Genomic DNA, 24,030 nt, shown 5'->3' with positions numbered 1-24,030 from the left:
CCTGTTAGACATGGAAGTAGTAGACCAGTTCGTCCCAGACATGGTCCGCATGGATCCCTGTTCATGCAGGTCTTTGTTCCACAATATCCCCAACTGATATGTTCATAGACTAACCATGCAGGTATATGACATCATTGCTGTGTTTACACAGGCAGCCCAATTCTGATATTTTTTCCAATCACATATCTTTTTCAGAGCTGATCTGATTGGTCAAAATACCAATTAGTGAAAAAAAGATCAGTGTTGGGCTGCCTGTGTAAACGCTTCCCATGTGACAGTTGCTACAGCTGTGAGTCCTTTTGAAATGAAAGAGAAATATGGAAGCCACAAGTTCCACACGCGATTAGCCAATAAATGAAGTGATCAGTTGAGCACGGACAAGTGATGGTTAGAACAAAATCCTGCCTGTACAGGGAGACTTGAGGATCTGCTTTGTGAATCACTGAGGTTGACAGTAAAACGGCAGTACACATACAGTATAGAGACAGTGAAAACAAAGGGGTGTGACAAACACTTCCAAACAGCCTGAATAGGTTATACTTGGTATGAGGTGCTGTATTCCTTGTCTTGTGTGGATGCTACAATCAAAAATGTGTTACAATCAACTGGAGGACAATCAGTGGAAGGAGAGAGATCAGCCCACAACTAGGGGGCTGAGAGCGGTGCAAAGGCATGCAATATTAAACTCTTTGATGCCTGTGTGTGTGTGTGTGTGTGTGTGCGCATGCCTGTGTGTATGCAGTAATAGTAATATTGATTTCTCACATTCTCTTCATAACACATGGGGATATTCTATGTGTGATATCTGTAATGACAGAAACAAGACATGAATATACTGCGTCTTTATGATGCTGACACATATATTTATAAACGTCCCTTTTTCAGGACCCTGTCTTTCAAAGATAATTCGTAAAAAACCAAATAACTTCACAGATCTTCATTGTAAAGGTTTTAAACACTGTTTCCCATGCTTAATTAACTTAGGACACTAAAGAGGCCTTTCTACTGACTCTGAAAAACACCAAAAGAAAGATGCCCAGGGTCCCTGCTCATCTGCGTGAACGGTCCCCGCTCATCTGCGTGAACGTGCCTTAGGCATGCTGCAAGGAGGCATGAGGACTGCAGATGTGGCCAGGGCAATAAATTGCAATTTCCGTACTGTGAGATGCCTAAGGCAGCGCTACAGGAAGACAGGACGGACAGCTGATTGTCCTCGCAGTGGCACTGTACTCTGAAGGGGGATCGACCAGACAGGACTGGCAAAAAGTGCTCTTCACTGACGAGCCGTGGTTTTGTCTCACCAGGGGTGATGTTCGGATTCGCGTTTATGAGTGTTACACCGAGGCCTGGGGTGGTGTGTCACAGCGTCATCGGACTAAGCTTGTTGTCATTGCAGGCAATCTCAACACTGTGCGTTACAGGGAAGACATCCTACTCCTTCATGTGGTACCTTTCCTGCAGGTGCATCCTGACATGACCCTCCAGCATGACAATGCCACCAGCCATACTGCTCGTTTTGTGCATGATTTCCTGCAAGACAGGAATGTCAGTGTTCTGCCATGGCCAGCAAAGAGCCCGGATCTCAATCCCATTGAGCACGTCTGGGACCTGTTGGATCGGAGGGTGAGGGCTAGGGCCATTCCCCCCAGAAATGTCTGGGAACTTGCAGGTGGAAGAGTGGGGTAAAATCTCACAGCAAGAACGGGCAAATCTGGTGATGAGGAGGAGATGCACTGCAGTACTTAATGCAGCTGGTGGCCACACCAGATACTGACTATAACTTTTGATTTTGATCCCCCTTTGTTCAGGGACACATTATTCAATTTATGTTAGTCACATGTCTGTGGAACTTGTTCAGTTTATGTCTCAGTTGTTGAAACTTATGTTCATACAAATATTTACACGTTAAGTTTCTGAAAATAAACACAGTTGACAGTGAGAGGATGTTTCTTTTTCTGCACAGTTCATACATATATATATATATATACTCATTCAAGGGTTTTTCTTTATCTTTTACTATTTTCTACATTTTAGAATAATAGTGAAGACATCAAAACAATGAAATAACACATATGGGATCATGTCGTAACCAAAAAAGTGTTAAATAAATTAAAATATATTTTATATTTATATTTTTCAAAGTAGCCACCCTTTGCCTTGATGATTGCTTTGCACACTCTTGGCATTCTCTCAACCAGCTCATGAGGAATGCTTTTCCAACAGACTTGAAAGAGTTCCCACATATGCTGAGCATTTGTTGGCTGCTTTTCCTGGAGGCCAGGGCATCTGATGCAGCACTCCATCACTCTCCTTCTTGGTCAAACAGCCCGTACACCGCCTGGATGTGTGTTTTGGGTCATTGTCCTGTTGAAAAACAAACAATAGTCCCACTAAGCGCAAACCAGATGAGATGGTGTATTGCTGCAGAATGCGGTGGTAGCCATGCTGGTTAAGTGTGCCTTGAATTCAAAATAATCACTGACAGTGTCACCAGCAAAGCACCCCCACATCATCACACCTTCTCCATGCTTCACGGTGGGAACCACACATGTGGAGATCATCCGTTCACCTACTCTGCGTCTCACAAAGACTCGGCGGTTGGAACCAAAAATCTCAAATTTGGACTTATCAGACGGAAGGACAGATTTCCACCGGTCTAATGTCCATTGCTTGTGTTTCTTGGCCCAAGCAAGTCTGTTCTTCTTGTTGGTGTCCTTTAGTAGTGGTTTCTTTGCAGCAATTCAACCATGAAGGCCTGATTCACACAGTCTCCTCTGAACAGTTGATGTTGAGATGTGTCTGTTACTTGAACTGTGTGAAGCATTTATTTGGCCTGCAATCTGAGGTGCAGTTAACTCAGTTAACTTATCTGTGATTTTGCAGAAATACTCATAATAAACATTGATAAAAGATACAACTGTTATTCACAGAATTAAAGAGTTAACTTATCCTCTGCAGCAGAGGTAACTCTGGGTCTTCCTTTCCTGTGGCGGTCCTCATGAGAGCCAGTTTCATCATAGCGCTTGATGGTTTTTGCGACGGCACTTGAAGAAACTTTCAACTTTCTTGAATTTTCCAGATTGACTGACCTTCATGTCTTAAAGTAATGATGCACTGTCATTTCTCTTTGCCTATTTGAGCTGTTCTTGACAAAATATGGAATTGGTCTTTTGCCAGGGCTATCTTCTGTTTACCACCCCTACCTTGTCACAACACAACTGATTGGCTCAAATGCATTAAGAAGGAAAGAAATTCCACAAATGTACTTTTAACAAGGCACACCTGTTAATTAAATTGCACTACCTCATGAAGCTGGTTGAGAGAATGCCAAGAGTGTGCAGAGCTGTCATCAAGGCAAAGGGTGACTACTTTGAAGAATCTCAAATATAGAATATATTTTGATTTGCAACTTGCAGACTTGTTTACGTGTTGCTGTGCGTTTTGTTGCTAACCTTACTTTGCTACCTGACAACTTTACGTTTTTTTTCTTTTTAATTACCGTTTATATTTTTCGTTTTTTCCTCTCTCAACTTTTTTTTCATTCAACTTTTTTATTCCGGACTCTTTATCTGGACATGGTTCATCAGGACTTCCAACAGCCGAAGCTAAGTAGTGACATTAACATGATGCCTTCTAATTGCAGTCGCTGTACTCATAATATACAGGAGAACGATCGCCTTACGGCGAGGATAGCTGTGCTGCAAGCCCAGCTTCAGACGCAATCGTTAGGCAAGGGTAATTTAAGTGTAGGAAAGGATGAAACAGCGTCTGTGCCACCAGTAAGTACAGATAGTAACGTTAGTATAAATCCCCCCGCACGGTCCCTGCAGCCGGACAACTTTCTCATGGCTTCTGGAGGGAAATGCTGTAGGAATGCTCAACCGGTGTCAACCAGCCGACAGAAACTTTCAACCGGTTTTCCCCATTAAGCAGCTGTCACTTCCTGACCTTAGTTCCTTTTTTATGTCTCTATTTTAGTTTGGTCAGGGCGTGAGTTGGGGTGGGCATTCTATGTTTTGTGTTCTATGTTTTCTATTTCTATGTGTTTGGCCTGGTATGGTTCCCAATCAGAGGCAGCTGGCTATCGTTGTCTCTGATTGAGAACCATACTTAGGCAGCCTGTTCTCCCACTATGGGTTGTGGGTAGTTATTTTCTGTTTAGTATGTTTGTTGCACCTTACAGAACTGTTCGTCTGTCGGTTTGTTGTTTTTGTTCAGTATTCATCTTTATTAAAATTATTTTGAATACGTACCACGCTGCACTTTGGTCCTCTTCTCCTTCTCCCGACGACAATCGTTACAGCAGCGAGTCGGAGTCTGAGGTCGAGCCTTTACCTGTCTCTACTCCTCCCGTTACGGGGTCTGAAACACCGAAGCTTCCCACCATTAGTTCTGACAAATTGAAAACCCTAGTCATTGGCGACTCCATTACCCGCAGTATTAGACTTAAAACTAATCATCCAGCGATCATACACTGTTTACCAGGAGGCAGGGCTACCGACGTTAAGGCTAATCTGAAGATGGTGCTGGCTAAAGCAAAATCTGGCGAGTGTAGAGAGTATAGAGATATTGTTATCCACGTCGGCACCAACGATGTTAGGATGAAACAGTCAGAGGTCACCAAGCGCAACATAGCTTCAGCGTGTAAATCAGCTAGAAAGATGTGTCGGCGGCCTCCCGGGTGGCGCAGTGGTTAAGGGCGCTGTACTGCAGCGCCAGCTGTGCCATCAGAGACTCTGGGTTCGCGCCCAGGCTCTGGGAGGTCCGTGGTGCGACGCACAATTGGCCTAGCGTCGCCCGGGTTATGGAGAGGTTGGCCGGTAGGGATGTCCTTGTCTCATCCGCACCAGCGACTCCTGTGGCGGGCCGGGCGCAGTGCGCGTTAAGCAAGGTTGCCAGGTGCATGGTGTTTCCTCCGACACATTGGTGCGGCTGGCTTCCGGGTTGGATGCGCGCTGTGTTAAGAAGCAGTGCGGCTTGGTTGGGTTGTGTATCGGAGGACGGTTGAAGTCTCTCCTGAGCCCGTACGGGAGTTGTAGCGATGAGACAAGATAGTAGCTACTAAAACAATTGGATACCACGAAATTGGGGAGAAAAATGGGGTAAAATTCACAAAAAAAAGAAAAAAAAGAAAAGAAAAAAGAAAGATGTGTCGGCATCGAGTAATTGTCTCAGGCCCCCTCCCAGTTAGGGGGAGTGATGAGCTCTACAGCAAAGTCTCACAACTCAATTGCTGGTTGAAAACTGTTTTCTGCCCCTCCTAAAAGATAGAATTTGTAGATAATTGGCCCTCTTTCTGGGACTGCTGAGGAGTGATGGACTCCATCCTAGCTGGAGGGGTGCTCTCATCTTATCTACCAACATAGACAGGGCTCTAACTCCTCTAGCTCCACAAGGAAATAGGGCGCAGGCCAGGCAGCAGGCTGTTAGCCAGCCTGCCAGCTTAGTGGAGTCTGCCACTAGCACAGTCAGTGTAGTCAGCTCAGCTATCCCCAGTGAGACCGTGTCTGTGCCTCGACCTAGGTTGGACAAAACTAAACATGGCGGTGTACGCCTTAGCAATCTCACTAGGATAAAGACCTCCTCCATTCCTGCCATTATTGAAAGAGACCGTGATACCGCACATCTCAAAATAGGGCTGCTTAATGTTAGATCCCTTACTTCAAAGGCAGTTATAGTCAATGAACTAATCACTGATCATAATCTTGATGTGATTGGCCTGACTGAAACATGGCTTGAGCCTGATGAATTTACTGTGTTAAATGAGGCCTCACCTCCTGGTTACACTAGTGACCATATCCCCCGTGCATCCCGCAAAGGCGGAGATGTTGCTAACATTTACGATAGCAAATTTCAATTTACCCCCAAAAATATGGCGTTTTTTTCTTTTGAGCTTCTAGTCATGAAATCTATGCAGCCTACTCAATCACTTTTTATAGCTACTGTTTACAGGCCTCCTGGGCCATATACAGCGTTCCTCATTGAGTTCTCATGTCTCTGGACCTACTCACTGTCACAGTCATACTCTGGACCTAGTTTTGTCCCATGGAATAAATGTTGTGGATCTTAATGTTTTTCCTCATAATCCTGGACTATCGGACTACCATTTTATTACGTTTGCAAATGCAACAAATAGTCTGCTCAGACCCCAACCAAGGAGCATCAAAAGTCGTGCCATAAATTCCCAGACAACACAAAGATTCCTTGATGCCCTTCCAGACTCCCTCTGTCTACCCAAGGATGTCAGAGGACAAAAATCAGTTAACCACCTAACTGAGGAACTCAATTGAACCTTGCGCAATACCCTAGATGCAGTTGCACCCCTAAAAACATTTGTCATAAGAAACTAGCTCCCTGGTATACAGAAAATACCCGAGCTCTGAAGCAAGCTTCCAGAAAATTGGAACGGAAATGGCGCCACACCAAACTGGAAGTCTTCCGACTAGCTTGGAAAGACAGTACCGTGCAGTATCGAAGAGCCCTCACTGCTGCTCGATCATCCTATTTTTCCAACTTAATTTAGGAAAATAAGAACAATCCGAAATTTCTTTTTGATACTGTCGCAAAGCTAACTAAAAAACAGCATTCCCCAAGTGAGGATGGCTTTCACTTCAGCAGTAATAAATTCATGAACTTATTTGAGGAAAAGATCATGATCATTAGAAAGCAAATTACGGACTCCTCTTTAAATCTGTGTATTCAAAGCTCAGTTGTCCTGAGTCTGCCAAACCTTGACCCAGAAAATATAAAAAAACTATCGGCCTATATCGAATCTTCCATTCCTCTCAAAAATTTTAGAAAAAGCGGTTGCGCAGCAACTCACTGCCTTCCTGAAGACAAACAATGTATAGAAATGCTTCAGTCTGGTTTTAGACCCTATCATAGCACTGAGACTGCACTTGTGAAGGTGGTAAATTACCTTTTAATGGCATCAGACTGAGGCTCTTCATCTGTCCTCGTGCTCTTAGACCTTAGTGCTGTTTTTGATACCATCGATCACCACATTCTTTTGGAGATTGGAAACCCAAATTGGTCTACACGGACAAGTTATGGCCTGGTTTAGATTTTTTCTGTCAGAAATATATCAGTTTGTCTCTGTGAATGGTTTGTCCTCTGACAAATCAACTGTACATTTCAGTGTTCCTCAAGGTTCCGTTTTAGGACCACTATTGTTTTCACTATATATTTTACCTCTTGGGGATGTCATTCGAAAACATAATGTTAACTTTCACTGTAATGCGGATGACACACAGCTGTACATTTCAATGAAACACGGTGAAGCCCCAAAATTGCCCTCGCTAGAAGCCTGTGTCTCAGACATAAGGAAGTGTATGGCTGCAAACTTTCCACTTTTAAACTCGGACAAAACAGAGATGCTTGTTCTAGGTCCCAAGAAACAAAGAGATCTTCTGTTGAATCTGACAATTAATCTTGATGGTTGTACAGTCGTCTCAAATAAAACTGTGAAGGACCTCTGGACCCTGATCTCTCTTTTGACGAACATCTCAAAACTGTTTCAAGGACAGCTTTTTTCCATCTACGTAACATTGCAAAAATCAGAAACTTTCTGTCCAAAAATGATGCAGAAAAATTAATCTATGCTTTTGTTACTTCTAGGTTAGACTACAGCAGTGCTCTACTTTCTGGCCACCCGGATAAAGCACTAAATAAACTTCAGTTAGTGCTAAATACGGCTGCTAGAATCCTTACTAGAACCAAAACATTTGATCATATTACTCCAGTGCTAGCCTCCCTACACTGGCTTCCTGTTAAGGCAAGGGCTGATTTCAAGGTTTTACTGCTAATCTGCAAAGCATTAAATGGGCTTGCTCCTGCCTATCTTTCTGATTTGGTCCTGCCGTACATACCTACACGTACGCTACGGTCACAAGATGCAGGCCTCCTAATTCTCCCTAGAATTTCTAAGCAAGCAGCTGGAGGCAGGGCTTTCTCCTATAGAGCTCCATTTTTATGGAATGATCTGCCTACCCATGGGAGAGACGCAGACTCGGTCTCAACCTTTAAGTATTTTCTGAAGACTCATCTCTTCAGTGGGTCATATGATTGAGTGCAGTCTGGCCCAGGAGTGTGAAGGTAAACGGAAAGGCTCTGGAGCAACGAACCACCCTTGCTGTCTCTGCCTGGCCGGTTCCCCTCTCTCCACTGGGATTCTCTGCCTCTAACCGTAATACAGGGGCTGAGTCACTGGCTTACTGGTGTTCATTCATGCCGTCCCTAGGAGGGGTGCGTCACTTGAGTGGGTTGAGTCACTGACGTGATCTTTCTGTCTGGGTTGGCGCCCCCTCTTGGGTTGTGCCGTGGCGGAGATCTTTGTGGGTTATACTCAGCCTTGTCTCAGGATGGTAGGTTGGTGGTTGAAGATATCCCTCTAGTGGTGTGGGGGCTGTACTTTGGCAAAGTGGGTGGGGTTATATCCTTCCTGTTTGGCCCTGTCCGGGGGTATCATCGGATGGGACCACAGTGTCTCCTGACCCCTCCTGTCTCAGCCTCCAGTATTCATGCTGCAGTAGTTTATGTGTCGGGGGGCTAGGGTCAGTTTGTTATATCTGGAGTATTTCTCCTGTCTTATCCGGTGTCCTGTGTGAATTTAAGTATGCTCTCTCTAATTCTCTCTTTCTCTCGGAGGACCTGAGCCCTAGGACCATGCCTCAGGACTACCTGGCATGATGACTCCTTGCTGCTACTTGCTGCTACTCTTAATGATCGCCTATGAAAATCCAACTGACATTTACTCCTGAGGTGCTGACTTGCTGCACCCTCGACAACTACTGTGATTATTATTATTTGACAATGCTGGTCATTTATGAACATTTGAACATCTTGGCCATGTTCTGTTATAATCTTCACCCGGCACAGCCAGAAGAGGACTGTCCACCCCTCATAGCCTGGTTCCTCTCTAGGTTTCTTCCTAGGTTTTGGCCTTTCTAGGGAGTTTTTCCTAGCCACCGTGTTTCTATACCTGCATTGCTTGCTGTTTGGGGTTTTAGGCTGGGTTTCTGTACAGCACTTTGAGATATCAGCTGACGTACGAAGGGCTATATAAATACATTTGATTTGATTTGTTTAACACTTTTTTGGTTACTACATGAATCCATATGTGTCATTTCATAGTTTTGATGTCTTCACTATTATTCTACAATGTAGAAAATAGCAAAAATAAAGAAAAACCCTTGAATGAGTAGGTGTGTCCAAACCTTTGACTGATACTTTATATATAACCATATAGATGTCTGCATACCTGTGTCTCTCCAAAAAAACATATTCTCAGTAAAAACAGTCCGGACTAAAAACATTTTTCTGAAATGAAGAACAAGTCCACACACTGACAAATCTAAATAAACAAAATAAAATATCAATAATACTTATTATAACCACATGCCCCTTCAATATATACATTACATTACATTCCGATGCATTAATAATTCCCATTGCAGGTTACTAAGAAGTAGACATTCCTACTTTTGTTGATCCAGAAAGAGCCTATAGTTCCTGCTCTGACCATAATGTGCAAATAGTCCTAAAGTAATCATATGCATAAATGCAATAATAAAGACACAAATGTCTTAGGGATTGAAGGCCAGTAAATCTGTTGTCCTACAATAGAGAAACCTTGCGTGAAGCAGCTTAAGGTTTGACTTGACCTACAGCCAGTAGTTATAGCCTACTACTGGCTTTCCATTGTAGAGGTGAGTAGACCTGTTGACATATAGCCTTTTATCTGATTAACATGACCCCAGCTAATCAGAATGAGTGAAACCAGAATACTGTAAGTGTGTGATTGTAGAAGGTGGCAATGTGCATAGCAGTAATTGTTTTCAGTAGTTGGAGTGAGGGGTGAGTGGTGGGAGCCATGGAACACATGTGGGTGTCTTGCGGCCAAAGTTGTGTATATTATTGTATCTTATATAGCCTTGTAGTTTGGGTAAGGCTAGTGGTATTCTGGGCCAGGGGTACATTAGCTATGTCAGTAGTTGTCTCTGGGCCAGGGGTACATTAGAGATGTCAGTAGTTGCCTGGGACCAGGGGTACATTAGATATGTCAGTAGTTGTTTCTGGGCCAGGGACGGCTGCGTTGGCGATTGTTGCGCTGGTTTTGCCCCTGTTGGGCATCACGCTGGAGCAGCCTGTCCTGTGACTCATGCCCGTTGGCGCTGTGGACGCCCCCGTGGTGCCCGCGGTGAGGGGGATACCTGTCCCTGTAAGTTTGGGCATGGCAGGGAGACTCTAACTCAGTCTTCTTCTCCTCATCTAGCTCCTCTTCTAATCCCTCCACCAGCTCTTCCTCCTCCTCGTCCTCCTTGCCCTCCCAGAGACGTGGGCCCCCCTTAGGCCGTGGGACAGGGAGTCACTCCCGTCTTCAGACAGCATCAGACTGTCCTGCTCCAGGGGGGTGTGGGCCTCCTCCCTTATCTCCTCCTCCTCACCCTGCACCCCCACACCGCCATGCTGCATTGGGGGCTGATTTTTATTCTGGGTCTGGGGTTTGTTGTTGGAGAGAGAGGGGGGCGCGATTAAATAAGAGCTCCATCACAGTATCCGAGACAGCTTCCAAAAGTAGCCTACTCGTCCATAACTATCCTCATCATACCAAAGACAAATGGCTGAAGCTACAACTGGTGGGCACACAGCACACATAAGACTAACAGACAGATGATGATACTCTACAGAAAAGAAATACCACAAATGACAGTGGAACAGTTACAATAATTACATAGTATTACAGTGTTCATCTTAAATTAGTGGCATGTTTTGCATTGACATGTTTTTATGTTCTCAACCAATCATGGTGAGCACACCTCTTAACAATATACTTTTAACTGGAGCATTCTCAGCAATACATTTTTTTTATGAGCTGTTTAGTTGTACTTCTATTTTTTTTTACGCAAGCCAAAGGTTTCATTCAGGTAGCATTCTGTGCCAGCGTGAGAGGGTGTGTCATTAAAAAAGCATGAGTCTGGTCATGGAACAGGTCCATTTGTTTACAGCAGATATCTAATACGTCCACTGTGTGCATTATAACGTATATGCCATTTAACAGACGTTATGACATTCTTATTACTACACTTTGTTTGATATAGCATGTGGCTGCTTTATGGAATTCATCATAGAATCCTTGAATCTTGAAGCACAGTGTCAATCAAATATGCAGGGGCTTAGAGGTGGCAGGTGGATAAGAGATGAGATGAGAGTCTACATACTGTAGGTATTAGTGACTTTTTTGTGTGGAGGGGAGTTTATTGTGTGAAAGGGAAATAAGACACATTGGTTGATCTTATTCCACCAAGTGTGGTTGGTGTAGGGTGGTGTGGTGGGGTTGTTAAGGGGGGCAGGGGTTATTTGGGTGGAGAAGTAATGCACATACAGAAACCCTCCAACTCACCCGTTTGGTAAGCGCTCATTCAATTAATTCCTGTGTTACAGAAAACTGCAAAAACGTTAAGCAGGGATGAGTGAGAAGACGGGTGGACAGACAGACGTGAGAGAGGGAGGGGAGAGGGGGAATCTGGCATAGTACTGTAAGAGCTGCAACACAACAACCACATAAAAACCTCTCCTCCCATAATAAAGAAACCCTTCCCATAATCTGTCCTCTTTCCATTCTCCAACTATCTCTGTTCCTCTCCACCTTCCCTCCTCCATCCATAAGAAAGCATCTCACCTGTAGGCTAGAGATGGCTGAAGGCGGGATCATGATGTTCTGCTCCAATAGCCCGTTGATAGGGGTGGTGCCGGGAAGATGAGTGGCATGCCAGTAGACTTCTAAGTATTCAGCCAAGTGCTCACATGCATCCTCCAATTGGTTCTCATCCAGAATTACATCAAAAATATCCTATGAGGGAACAGTGGGAGGGTAATCAGACAGCTGGTTGGGTTGTAATTGTGAATAGTACTGTATGGTGGGGAAGCAGGTAGCCTAGCGGTTAAGAGTGTTGGGCCGGTAACCAAAAATTAAAAACCTGTCGATGTGCTCCTTGAGCAAAGCACTTAATCCTAATTGCTCTGGATATGAGCGTCTGATAATTGACTGAAATGTGAAATGTGTCCGCGTACAGGGGGGCATTGAGACAGCTTGTCCCCAGCCATCATCTGCACGTATTGCATGTATTAGGTGCCTGATTGTGTCTCACCTTCGGTGAGGAAACTTTGACGTAGACCAAGATGGGGGCCAGGGAAGTCTTGGCTAGCTGGGCCGGATGGTTGATGGTGTCTGCATCCAGGACCACCAACTGGAGGGTTTTGGCCAGCTCAAATATCCTCTCTATCTCACTCTGGACCTCGGCTGTAGGGGAGAGAGATACATTACTGTACCTGACCATGAGATCTATCCATGCACTCTGGATCTCGGCTGTAGGGGAAAGAGATACATTACTGTACCTGACCATGAGATCTATCCATGCACTCTGGACCTCGGCTGTAGGGGAGAGAGATACATTACTGTACCTGACCATGAGATCTATCCATGCACTCTGGCTGCTTAACACATTTCGTAATAGTGTCGACATGAGCAAATGTTTGTGAAAGTGAATGTGTGTGTGTGTGTGTGTGTGTGTGTGTGTGTGTGTGTGTGTGTGTGTGTGTGTGTGTGTGTGTGTGTGTGTGCGTGTGTGTGTGTGTGTGTGTGTATGTGTGAGTACTCACCCAGGTTAGAGCGAGTATTGGATCTCTCCATGATGGGACTCTTGTGGAGGACAGATTTCTTGGCTAGAGAAAGGTCTGCCGTGATGCGTGTACTGGAGATTCTGCAGGTGTCCAAAACAAAACATGATAAACACAAATAACACAATTACGCTGCAAATACACACTACAGATAGAATACCACAGTGGTGAATGTGATGGTGATTCAGAAAGGGACCAAACAGAGAGAAAGCAAACAAAAGAAAACTTGTGTCATAGATGTGCATACAATAGAGAAGTAAACAATTAACTACATTAATCTGCAACTGTAGGTTAATTATGATGCCCGTCTATACTAACCTTCCATCAAACCTGTGTTTCAGGAAGTCAAACAGAGCTTTCTGCATCATATCTGTCACCTGAGAGAGGGTAGAGAAAGATCTTGGATGCACACATATCATTATCAAAGAAACTAGCTTAGCATCAGGGTATAAAACATACAACTTTACTCCAGTATCTCTAAGTCTAAGCATCCAGCTTCACCATGCACCTTTGGCAAAATGTGTAGAGTATGTGAGAAATCCTCTTCCCTAAAGAAGTATACTTTGAAATCCATTGAATTTGAACCCCAGATCAAATAAACATCAACAGTTGGAAGTTCAAACATCAAAAGTTGGAAGTTTACATTCACTAAGGTTGGAGTCATTAAAACTAATTTTTCAACCACTCCACAAATTTCTTGTTAACAAACTATAGTTTTGGCAAGGTGGTTAGCACATCTACTTTGTGCATGACACAAGTCATTTTTCCAACAATTGTTTACAGACAGATTATTTCACTTATAATTCACTGTATCACAATTCCAGTGGGTCAGAAGTTTACATACACTAAGTTGACTGTGCCTTTAAACAGCTTGGAAAATTCCAGAAAATTATGTCATGGCTTTAGAAGCTTCTGATAGGCTAATTGACATCATTTGAGTCAATTGGAGGTGTACCTGTGGATGTATTTCAAGGTCTACCTTCAAACTCAGTACCTCTTTGCTTGACATCATGGGAAAATCAAGAGAAATCAGCCAAGACCTCAGAAAGAAAATTGTAGACCTCCACAAGTCTGGTTCATCGGTGGGAGCAATTTCCAAATGCCTGAAGGTACCACGTTCATCTGTACAAACACTAGTACGCAAGTATAAACCCCATGGGACCACGCAGCCGTCATACCGCTCAGGAAGGAGACGCATTCTGTCTCCTAGAGATGAACGTACTTTGGTGCGAAAAGTGTAAATCAATCCCAGAACAACAGCAAAGGACCTTGTGAAGATGCTGGAGGAAACAGGTACAAAAGTATCTATATCCACAGTAAAACGAGTCCTATATCGACATAACATGAAAGGCCGCTCAGCAAGGAAGAAGCCACTGCTCCAAAGCCGCCATAAAAAAGCCAGACTACGGTTTACAACTGCACAGGGGGACAAAAATCATACTTTTTGGAGAAATGTCCTCTGGTCAGATGAAACAAAAATAGAACTGTTTGGCCATAATGACCATCGTTATGTTTGGAGGAAAAGGGGGATGCTTGCAAGCCAAAGAATACCATCTCAACTGTGAAGCACCGGGGTGTCAGCAATATGTTGTGGGAGTGCTTTGCTGCAGGAGGGACTGGTGCACTTCACAAAATAAATGGCATCATGAGGAAGTGAAATGATGTGGATATTTTGAAGCAACATCTCAAGACATCAGTCAGGAAGTTAAAGCTTGGTCGCAAATAGGTCTTCCAAATGGACAATGACCCCTAGCATACTTCCAAAGTTGTGGCAAAATGGCTTAAGGACAACAAAGTCAAGGTATTTGAGTGACCATTACAAAGCCCTGACCTCAATCCCATAGAACATTTGTGGGCAGAACTGAAAAAAACATGTGCGAGCAAGGAGGCCTACAAACCTGACTCAGTTACACCAACTCTGTCAGGAGGAATGGGCCAAAATTCACCCAACTTATTGTGGGAAGCTTGTGGAAGGCTACCCAAAACGTTTGACCCAAGTTAAACAATTTAAAGGCAATGCTACCAAATACTAATTGAGTGTATGAAAACTTCTGACCCACTGGGAATGTGATGAAAGAAATAAAAGCTGAAATAAATCATTCTCTCTGCTATTATTCTGGCATTTCACATTCTTAAAATAAAGTGGTGATCTCAACTGACCTTAAACAGGGAATTTTTACTAGGATTAAATGTCAGGAATTGTGAAAAACTGAGTTGAAATGTATTTGGCTAAGGTGTATGTAAACTTCCAACTTCAACTGTAGAATGAATGAATGAATGAATTAGCCATACTTGGTGTTATTTCCACTGTCTGAATTAGATATTATTCAGCTGTGGATTAGAGAGAGAAATGAGAATGTTAATCCGTATCACTAGTTGGAGCAGACTAGAGGTTGCGCTTAACTGGTTCTAGGAAAGTGTTTCTCAACCAACCGTTACATCAGATGGTTAGCTTACCTGACACCCAGTTTGTCAAATCTCCGGTGTATTTCGGTCCCCCAAGGAAGAAGACACATAGCTTGCCTGCTCCTGGTAGAGAAACTGTTTTAAGCCTTACTGGAAGGGAGACAGAGAGAGAGAGAGACGTTTACCTCATAGCCCTTCAGGGACGGTCCTACTAAGACCACTGGCCTCATAGATGGGACGACGTCATATGGAGGAAGGTGTTCTTGTATGACAGAAGAGCGAGATACAAAGAGAAAGAGTGTTAATCAAAGCTAGAAGTTCCTATAATTGGTGAAAAATTACACCCTGTAAAATAGGTTCATGCTTGTATCAGAGAAAACTACATGATTAAAAACCTACCTGATTTTGCTTCTGTTTGTCTTTTGAAAACAATCAAGATTGAGGTGAAATACAGTATTAGATTCCTGAGGAAAAGGTCTGATGTTGTAATTCTTATACTTACCACCTGATGGCGACGCGGTCTTCCAGCTCCCTGAGACCATGTCACCCAGGCTAGACAGAGAGTTACGCACTGTTTTCCTGCACAACAGCAGAGGAAGAAGTGAAGCGAGAGGTGTTATTTACTCTGCCCAAAATCTGTCCACGAATATAAGCCCACAAAGTAAGGAATTTTTGTATGGAGATCAATGTGTTGAAAAATGGTCAACAAAAAATGTAATTGCTTATTTGATTTAATAGAAGTTTTGTAATGTTTACGTTGTAACGAACGCACTGATATAAGTAGACACTCCTGTCAAAATTGTCATTGGTTCTCTCTCACAAAATTGGTTCTCTCTGCTACCGCATGGCAAGCGGTAACGTTGCACCAAGTCTGGAACCAACAAGACCCTGAACAGCTTCTACCCCCAAGCCATAAGACTGCTAAATAGTTACCTACCCGGACTATCTGCATTGACCTCACTTTGCAGTCTTTTGACTCATCACATAAGCTGCTACTGCTTAATATCTATCATGTTGTCACAATACCCCTAACTATATGTCCATATCTACCTCAATTACCTCATACACCTGCACATTTTTTATTTTACCTTTATTTAACCAGGTAGGCTAGTTGAGAACAAGTTCTCATTTACAACTGCGACCTGGCCAAGAATAAAGCAAAGCAGTTCGACACATACAACAAAGAACAACAGTGTCCAAACAAACAAACATAACATAAAGTCAATAATACAGTAGAAAAAAAGTCTATATACAGTTTGTGCAAATGAGGTAAGATAAGGGAGGGAAGGCAATAAATAGGCCATGGTGGCGAAGTAATTACAATTTAGCAATTAAACACTGGAGTGATAGATGTGCAGAAGATGAATGTGCAAGTAAAGTTACTGGGGTGAGTAAGATAACTAAATAAATACAGTATGGGGATGAGGTAGTTGGATGGGCTATAATACAGATGGGCTATGTACAGGTGCAGTGATCTGTGAGCTGCTCTGACAGCTGTTGCTTAAAGCTAGTGAGGGAGACATGAGTCTCCAGCTTCAGTGATTTTTGCAGTTAGTTCCAGTCATTGACAGCAGAGAACTGGAAGGAAAGGCGGCCAAAGAGGAATTGGCTTTGGGGGTGACTAGTGAGATATACAGTACCTGCTGGAGCGCGTGCTGCAGGTGTGTGCTGCTATGATGACCAGTGAGCTGAGATAAGGCAGGGCTTTACCTAGCAGAGACTTGTAGATGACCTGGAGCCAGTGGGTTTGACGACGAGTATGATGCGAGGGCCAGCCAACGAGAGCGTACAGGTCGCAATGGTGAGTAGTATATGGGGCTTTGGTGGCCAAACGGGTGGCACTGTGATAGACTGCATCCAATTTGTTGAGTAGAGTGTTGGAGGCTATTTTGTAAATGACATCGCCGAAGTCGAGGATCGGTAGGATGGTCAGTTTTATGAGGATATGTTTGGCAACATGAGTGAGGGATGCTTTGTTGCGAAATAGGAAGCTGATTCTAGATTTAATTTTGGATTGGAGATGCTTAATGTGAGTCTGGAAGGGGAGCTTACAGTCTAACCAGACACCTAGGTATTTGTAGTTGTCCACATATTCTATGTCAGAACCGTCCAGAGTAGTGATCCTCGACGGCGAGCAGGTGCGGGCAGCGATCGGTGGAAGAGCATGCATTTAGTTTTATTTGCATTTAAGAGCAGTTGGAGGCAATGGAAGTAGAGTTGTGTGGCATTGAAGCTCGTCTGGAGGTTAGTTAACACAGTGAGGGCCAGAAGTATACAGGTGTCGTCTGCGTAGAGGTGGATCAAAGAATAACCTGCAGCATGAGCGACATCATTGATGTATACAGAGAAGAGAGTCGGCCCGAGAAATGGGGGAGGCTTTGGCGAGTTGCTGTGGGGGGTGCCGGGCAGTTGACCAGGGTAGGGGTAGCCAGGTGGAAAGCATGGCCAGCCGTAGAAAAATGCTTTTTGAAATTCTCAATTATATTCATCGGTGGTGATAGTGTTTCCTAGCCTCAGTGCAGTGGGCAGTTGGGAGGAGGTGCTCTTATTCTACATGGACTTTACAGTGTCCCAGAACTTTTTTGAGTTTGTGCTACAGGATGCAAATTTCTGTTTGAGAAAGCTAGCTTTAGCTTTCCTAACTGCCTATGTATATTGGTTCATAACTTCCCTGAAAAGTTGCATATCATGGGGGCTATTCGATGCTAATGCAGTACGCCACAGGATGTTTTGTGCTGTTCAAGGGCAGTCAGGTCTAGAGTGAACCAAGGGCTATATCTGTTCCTGGTTCTTAATTTTTTTGCTTATTTAAGATGGTGAGGAAGGCACTTTTAAAGAATAACCAGGCATCCTCTACTGACGGAATGAGGTCAATATAATTCCAGGATACCCCGGCCAGGTCGATTAGAAAGGCCTGCTCGCTGAAGTGTTTTAGGGAGCGTTTGACAGTGATGAGGGGTGGTTGTTTAACCACACACCCATAATCATATCAAATCAAATGTATTTATATAGCCCTTCGTACATCAGCTGATATCTCAAAGTGCTGTACAGACTTATAGATGCAGGCAATGAGGCAGTGATCACTGAGATCTTGGTTGAAAACAGCAGAGGTGTATTTGGAGGGCAGGTTGGTTAGGATGATATCTATGAGGGTGCCCGTGTTTACGGATTTGGGGTTGTACCTGGTAGGTTCATTGATAATTTGTGTAAGATTGAGGGCATCAAGCTTAGATTGTAGGATGGCCGGGGTGTTAAGCATGTCCCAGTTTAGGGACATAGACTCTGTACTGGTACCCTGTGTATATAGCCAAGTAATCATTACTCGTGTATTAATTAATGTTTTTATCTTTCTATTATTAAAAAAAATGTCTCTCTGCACTGTTGGGAGGGGCCTGTAAGCACTTCACTGTTATTCTACACCTGTTGTTTATGAAGCATGTGACAAATACGATTTGATTTGAGTTGACCTGATCTCACCTCCTCCTGCCTGCCTTTCATCTTTGAGGACACGTATTTCCATAATTAGAGCAGTCACTTGACTACCTTGTCAATATAATAGACAATCTTTGACAACAGACAAATCAGAACAAAGGTCAGGGGTTACAGCCTGGGTCATAGTTGGGGTTTAAGGTTACTGTTATGGTTATGGTGTTAAGGCTTAAGTGTAAAGAAGGCCAGTTCAATGTTAGTGTGAGGACACAATACAATATTAAATTGTGCCCCCGATATTCCCTTGATGTCACAAATTCTTACAAACATCAGGACATCGTGTGAACACAAAATGTGTGGCAAATATTGTGTAAAATGTAACTTCAGTGTTAGTGTTGGTTCACCTTTGTTTCTGCATGTGTTTGTGTCTTATAGCTTCCAGGCGCAGAGGGCTGGGGATGAAGGTGATGTCTGCCCCCTCCTTCACCAAACGACCAATCCACCAGTCATTATTGTACTTCTGTTACAATACAATACATAATGCAACATTACACCATGAAACACATCACTGCCTGATCCACGTCATTATTGTAGCTACTGCATGGTTACTACAGTGCCTTGCGAAAGTATTCGGCCCCCTTGAACTTTGCGACCTTTTGCCACATTTCAGGCTTCAAACATAAAGATATAAAACTGTATTTTTTTGTGAAGAATCAACAACAAGTGGGACACAATCATGAAGTGGAACGACATTTATTGGATATTTCAAACTTTTTTAACAAATCAAAAACTGAAAAATTGGGCGTGCAAAATTATTCAGCCCCCTTAAGTTAATACTTTGTAGCGCCACCTTTTGCTGCGATTACAGCTGTAAGTCGCTTGGGGTATGTCTCTATCAGTTTTGCACATCGAGAGACTGAAATTTTTTCCCATTCCTCCTTGCAAAACAGCTCGAGCTCAGTGAGGTTGGATGGAGAGCGTTTGTGAACAGCAGTTTCACAAATTATAACCACGACATGGACCACGACATGGATGCTTTCTACAGCTGTGTTGTTCCCTTGGGGAAGAGGGGAGAGAGGAAGAGGAGTGAGAGGAAGAGGAGTGAGAGGAAGAGGAGTGAGAGGAAGAAGGGAGAGAAGAAGAGGAGTGAGAGGATGAGGGGAGAGAGGAAGAAGAGTGAGAGGATGAGGGGAGAATGGAAAAGGAGTGAGAGGAAGAGGGTAGAGAGGAAGAGGAGTGAGAGGAAGAGGAGTGAGAGGAAGAGGAGTGAGAGGAAGAAGGGAGAGAGGAAGAGGAGTGAGAGGAAGAGGAGTGAGAGGAAGAGGAGTGAGAGTTAGAAGGGAGAGAGGAAGAGGAGTGAGAGGAAGAAGGGAGAGAAGAAGAGGAGTGAGAGGACAAGGGGAGAGAGGAAGAGGAGTGAGAGGATGAGGGGAGAATGGAAAAGGAGTGAGAGGAAAAGGGTAGAGAGGAAAAGGAGTGAGATGAAGAGGAGCGAGAGGAAAAGGAGTGAGAGGAAGAGGGTAGAGAGGAAGAGGAGTGAGATGAAGGGGGGAGAAAGGAGGGTTCTTCCATCTTGAGGAGTGTTGTTCCTCACCTCCTTAATGTGCAGGAAGTCTTTGGCTTCGTAGTTGATTGCAGCTTCTTCAACAGGACAGTCGCCATCTAGAGCTCCACAGTAAGTCACATTGGTCTTCACTGCAAACGCTACAAGTTTAGACTGCAAGCACAGCAAACAACAATGTTTCAATTAGTGTTGCCAATAATGTATGTGTGTGGTCATGAATTAGTATTACAATTTTTTTTGATTGCTTAAGCACGATTTTCAAAACAGGGCCCGTGTTTTCAAAACACTACACACAATTAGCACAACCACACACCCAATTAGCAAAACACTACAGATCTTTTGCAAAATTAAACACTCTTGTAAAAACGATACACTTCTTTTAAAAACCACACTTTGTTACCATATGAAACACACACGTTTCACATTACTATACCCTGTTTGCATGAGTTACACTGCTGTGATAAACCTAAAACACTCTTAGCACTTCTACTTCCGTATGATTAGAGTAGGCTACTATCAACAAAGTACAAATATAATGTAAATTCACCAAACACTACACAAGACCAATGTTGCAGACTGAAGAAACTCATTTATTTCTCAACACGCCCAAAATGTTGACGTGGAGATTCATAATACTGTAACCAAACGTCACTTTACGTATTGTAAGTTCAAAATGTAAAATAAATAAATAACTAGACATTGTCTCTTCGCCTAGCTGGATCTGGCCAGAGAATTTCATCAACATCGCAGGCAATGTTGTCATTAGCAAGACACCTTGGAAAGAAACGTCTTGAATGACGAGTCCATCCTTGCATTGCTGCTACCTCCATCTGGTCACAGGCCTCCTCCATGGCTTGAATGAGGGGTACCTCAGCCTGGAGACGGAGATCATATACCTTCCACCTCTATGCCGAGAAAAACTCTTCTATAGGGTTGAGGAATGGAGAGTATGGTGGAAGATATAGGACGGTGAAATGTGGATGTTGCTGAAACCAGTTCTTAACCAGAGCAGAGCGGTGGAAAGACACATTGTCCCAGACAACAATGTATTGCATGTGATCGATTTGATTTGCTGCTGTTATGTTGTGCAATTGGTCCAAGAATGTAAGTATGAGTGCTGTGTTGTAAGGGCCCATATGGGCATGGCGGTGGAGGACCCCATTCTGTGTAATGGCTGCACAGAGTGTTATATTACCCCCACGTTGCCCTGGGACATTGACTATAGCCCTGTGGCCAATGATGTTTCTTCCCCTCCTTCGTGTTCTCGTCAGGTTGAACCCAGCCTCATCTACGTAAATGAACTCATGCTGGATCTCCTCTCCATCCATTCGTAAAACTCTCTGACAAACAGTGTCAGGCAAAATTGTGTAGTTCAGTGTAGATCTAGTATATATATTACAGTACAGTAAAAGATTATGAGACAGAATGCAAGTCAGTCACCAGTGCTAAGCTACGCTTCATCTCTTCTCCGGCCTGAGTCTGGCCACGATACTTCGTCCACATCACAAGATAGGTTTTCTCTTGCCAAACATCGAGGGAAGAATCTCCTAGCATGGCGTATCCAACATTGGACAGAGGCAACCTCTATGTCCCCACATAGACCATATTTATAATTGCAGTCTCTTGTACATCTGTAAACAAGCGTCCTCGTCCTCCATGATGTCTTTGCCTTTCCACTCTGTACAGAATTCAAACACAGTATGTGTTCAGCATAGGAGCTGTAAACAATGTACAAAATAATGTAGTACAGCATGATAACCAACCTTATTCATTCAATGCAGTGCAGTAAATGGATGGCTTAGAGTTACAAATGTTTATGCAATACTATGAAGTCATACGTATTTTACAGTACATTACTGTAATGCTAAAATAGTCATTAGATAGTTGCATACCTGTTCTCATTTCTGAAGGTTCGAATTATGGACGCCACTGTAAATCGACTCAAATTGGGCTGGACTCTCAGTCCAGCCTCTCTCATGGTCAAACCGTGGTTGATCACATGATCAACAAATTTTGCCCTAATCTCATTAGAGATGCTTCTCCTTCCTTCTCTTCTTTGCCCTCGTCCTCTTCCTCTCCCTACTACTCCTCTTGCTCTCTGTCCATTGTTGGCATCCATTGTTCAAAACAGGTAATCTGACCTTTGACCTATTTATAGGCCTATACTACAGTAAAGCAGTGATTGGTTAGTGATCAGTTAAGCTATTAGTGTTTGCATATGTGAGGAGTGTGTGTGTGACTTGGTGAATAAGTGTAGCATTTTGATTGGTTGTGTTTGGAAAAGGAAAGCAAGTCACTTCCTGTTAGATTTTTGTGTTTTAGGTTGAGAATTGTGTGTAGTATTTTGAAAAAAGTGTTTTATGCAATTGACAACTGAGTCAAAGGCTGAGAAATAGCTTATGGTTTTTCACATTTGGTGTGTAGTTTTGCACTTTGAGTGAGAAGTTTCAAAAATCGTGTGACATGAAAAGATTTTGTGTGTAAGCAGTTGGAAAAAACTGTAATAAACCAATTAGGCACAACAGATATACAATGGGTCATTGGATCACTCTAAAACTTTGCACATACACTGCTGCACGGTGGCTAGGAAAAACTCCCAAGAAAGGCCAAAACCTAGGAAGAAACCTAGAGAGGAACCAGGCTATGAAGGGTGGCCAGTCCTCTTCTGGCTGTGCCGGGTGGAGATTATAACAGAACATGGCCAAGATGTTCAAATGTTCATAAATGACCAGCATGGCCAAATAATAATAATCACAATAGTTGTCGAGCACCTCAGGAGTAAATGTCAGTTGGCTTTTCATAGCCGATCCTTGAGAATATCTCTACCGCTCCTGCTGTCTCTAGAGAGTTGAAAACAGCAGGTCTGGGACAGGTAGCATGTCCGGTGAACAGGTCAGGGTTCCATAGCCACAGGCAGAACAGTTGAAACTGGAGCAGCAGCATGGCCAGGTGGACTGGGGAAAGCAAGGAGTCATCATGCCAGGTAGTCCTGAGGCATGGTCCTAGGGCTCAGGTCCTCCTCAGAGAGAAAGAGAGAATTAGAGAGAGCATACTTAAATTCACACAGGACACCGGATAAGACAGGAGAAGTACTCCAGATATAACAAACTGAGCCTAGCCCCCCAACACATAAACTACTTCAGCATAAATACTGGAGGCTGAGACAGGAGGGGTCAGGAGAAACTGTGGCCCCATCCGATGATACCCCCGGACAGGGCCAAACAGGAAGGATATATCCCCACCCACTTTGCCAAAGCACAGCCCCACACCACTAGAGGGATATCTTCAACCACCAACTTACCATCCTGAGACAAGGCCGAGTATAGCCCACAAAGATCTCCACCACGGCACAACCCAATGGGGGGCGCCAACCCAGAGGGGGGGCGCCAACCCCTCACTATTGTCATTGGTTGCACTAATTGTACTGTATGACTACATAACCTGGTTCAAGCATTCATGACATTACCCTGACTAAGGCACAGGGATGCCGAAACATTGGTGTTTTTTACCAAATAAATTACTGGGAGGTTATATACAGACTCACTCTGTTTTTTTATAGCTTACAGTTTATTAACCGTTAGTCACCACCTCTATACTAAATCATTTTCTCCTGGTGTGGGCCAACTCATGCTTTTTATGTGTTAGAGGTATTAAAATGTACCATAATAACAATTCATCTACCAACAATTGGCAGAATTAAGAGTAGGCTAGGCCTAAACTATTAGTCGAGGTTAGTTGTAACCATGGAATGGGTCAGTTGTAGCACATTTTATATACTAAATGTGAGAGTTAATTTAACAAGTTTGTCATCTTACATAAATATATTGATGAATATGCATTATCAAAAATATACAGTACCTGTCAAAAGTTTGGACACGCCTACTCGTTCAACGGTTTTTCTTTATTTTTACTATTTTTACTTTGTAGAATAGTTGTGAAGACATCAAAACTAA

The 24,030-nt window shown here is 43.5% G+C and overlaps 1 pseudogene; it reads right to left on the bottom strand.

The window, feature by feature from the left end:
- Window positions 1-10,060: 10,060 nt before the first annotated feature.
- Window positions 10,061-20,928, bottom strand: LOC139367352 (voltage-dependent L-type calcium channel subunit beta-3-like; annotated as a pseudogene).
- Between the last annotated feature and the right edge of the window lie 3,102 nt (window positions 20,929-24,030).

Source organism: Oncorhynchus clarkii, chromosome 16, assembly GCF_045791955.1.
Source record: "Oncorhynchus clarkii lewisi isolate Uvic-CL-2024 chromosome 16, UVic_Ocla_1.0, whole genome shotgun sequence".
NCBI classification, from domain to species: domain Eukaryota; kingdom Metazoa; phylum Chordata; class Actinopteri; order Salmoniformes; family Salmonidae; genus Oncorhynchus; species Oncorhynchus clarkii.
The sequence above is the reverse complement of the archived record's forward strand: the minus strand, read 5'-3'. Positions and strand labels throughout refer to the sequence as shown.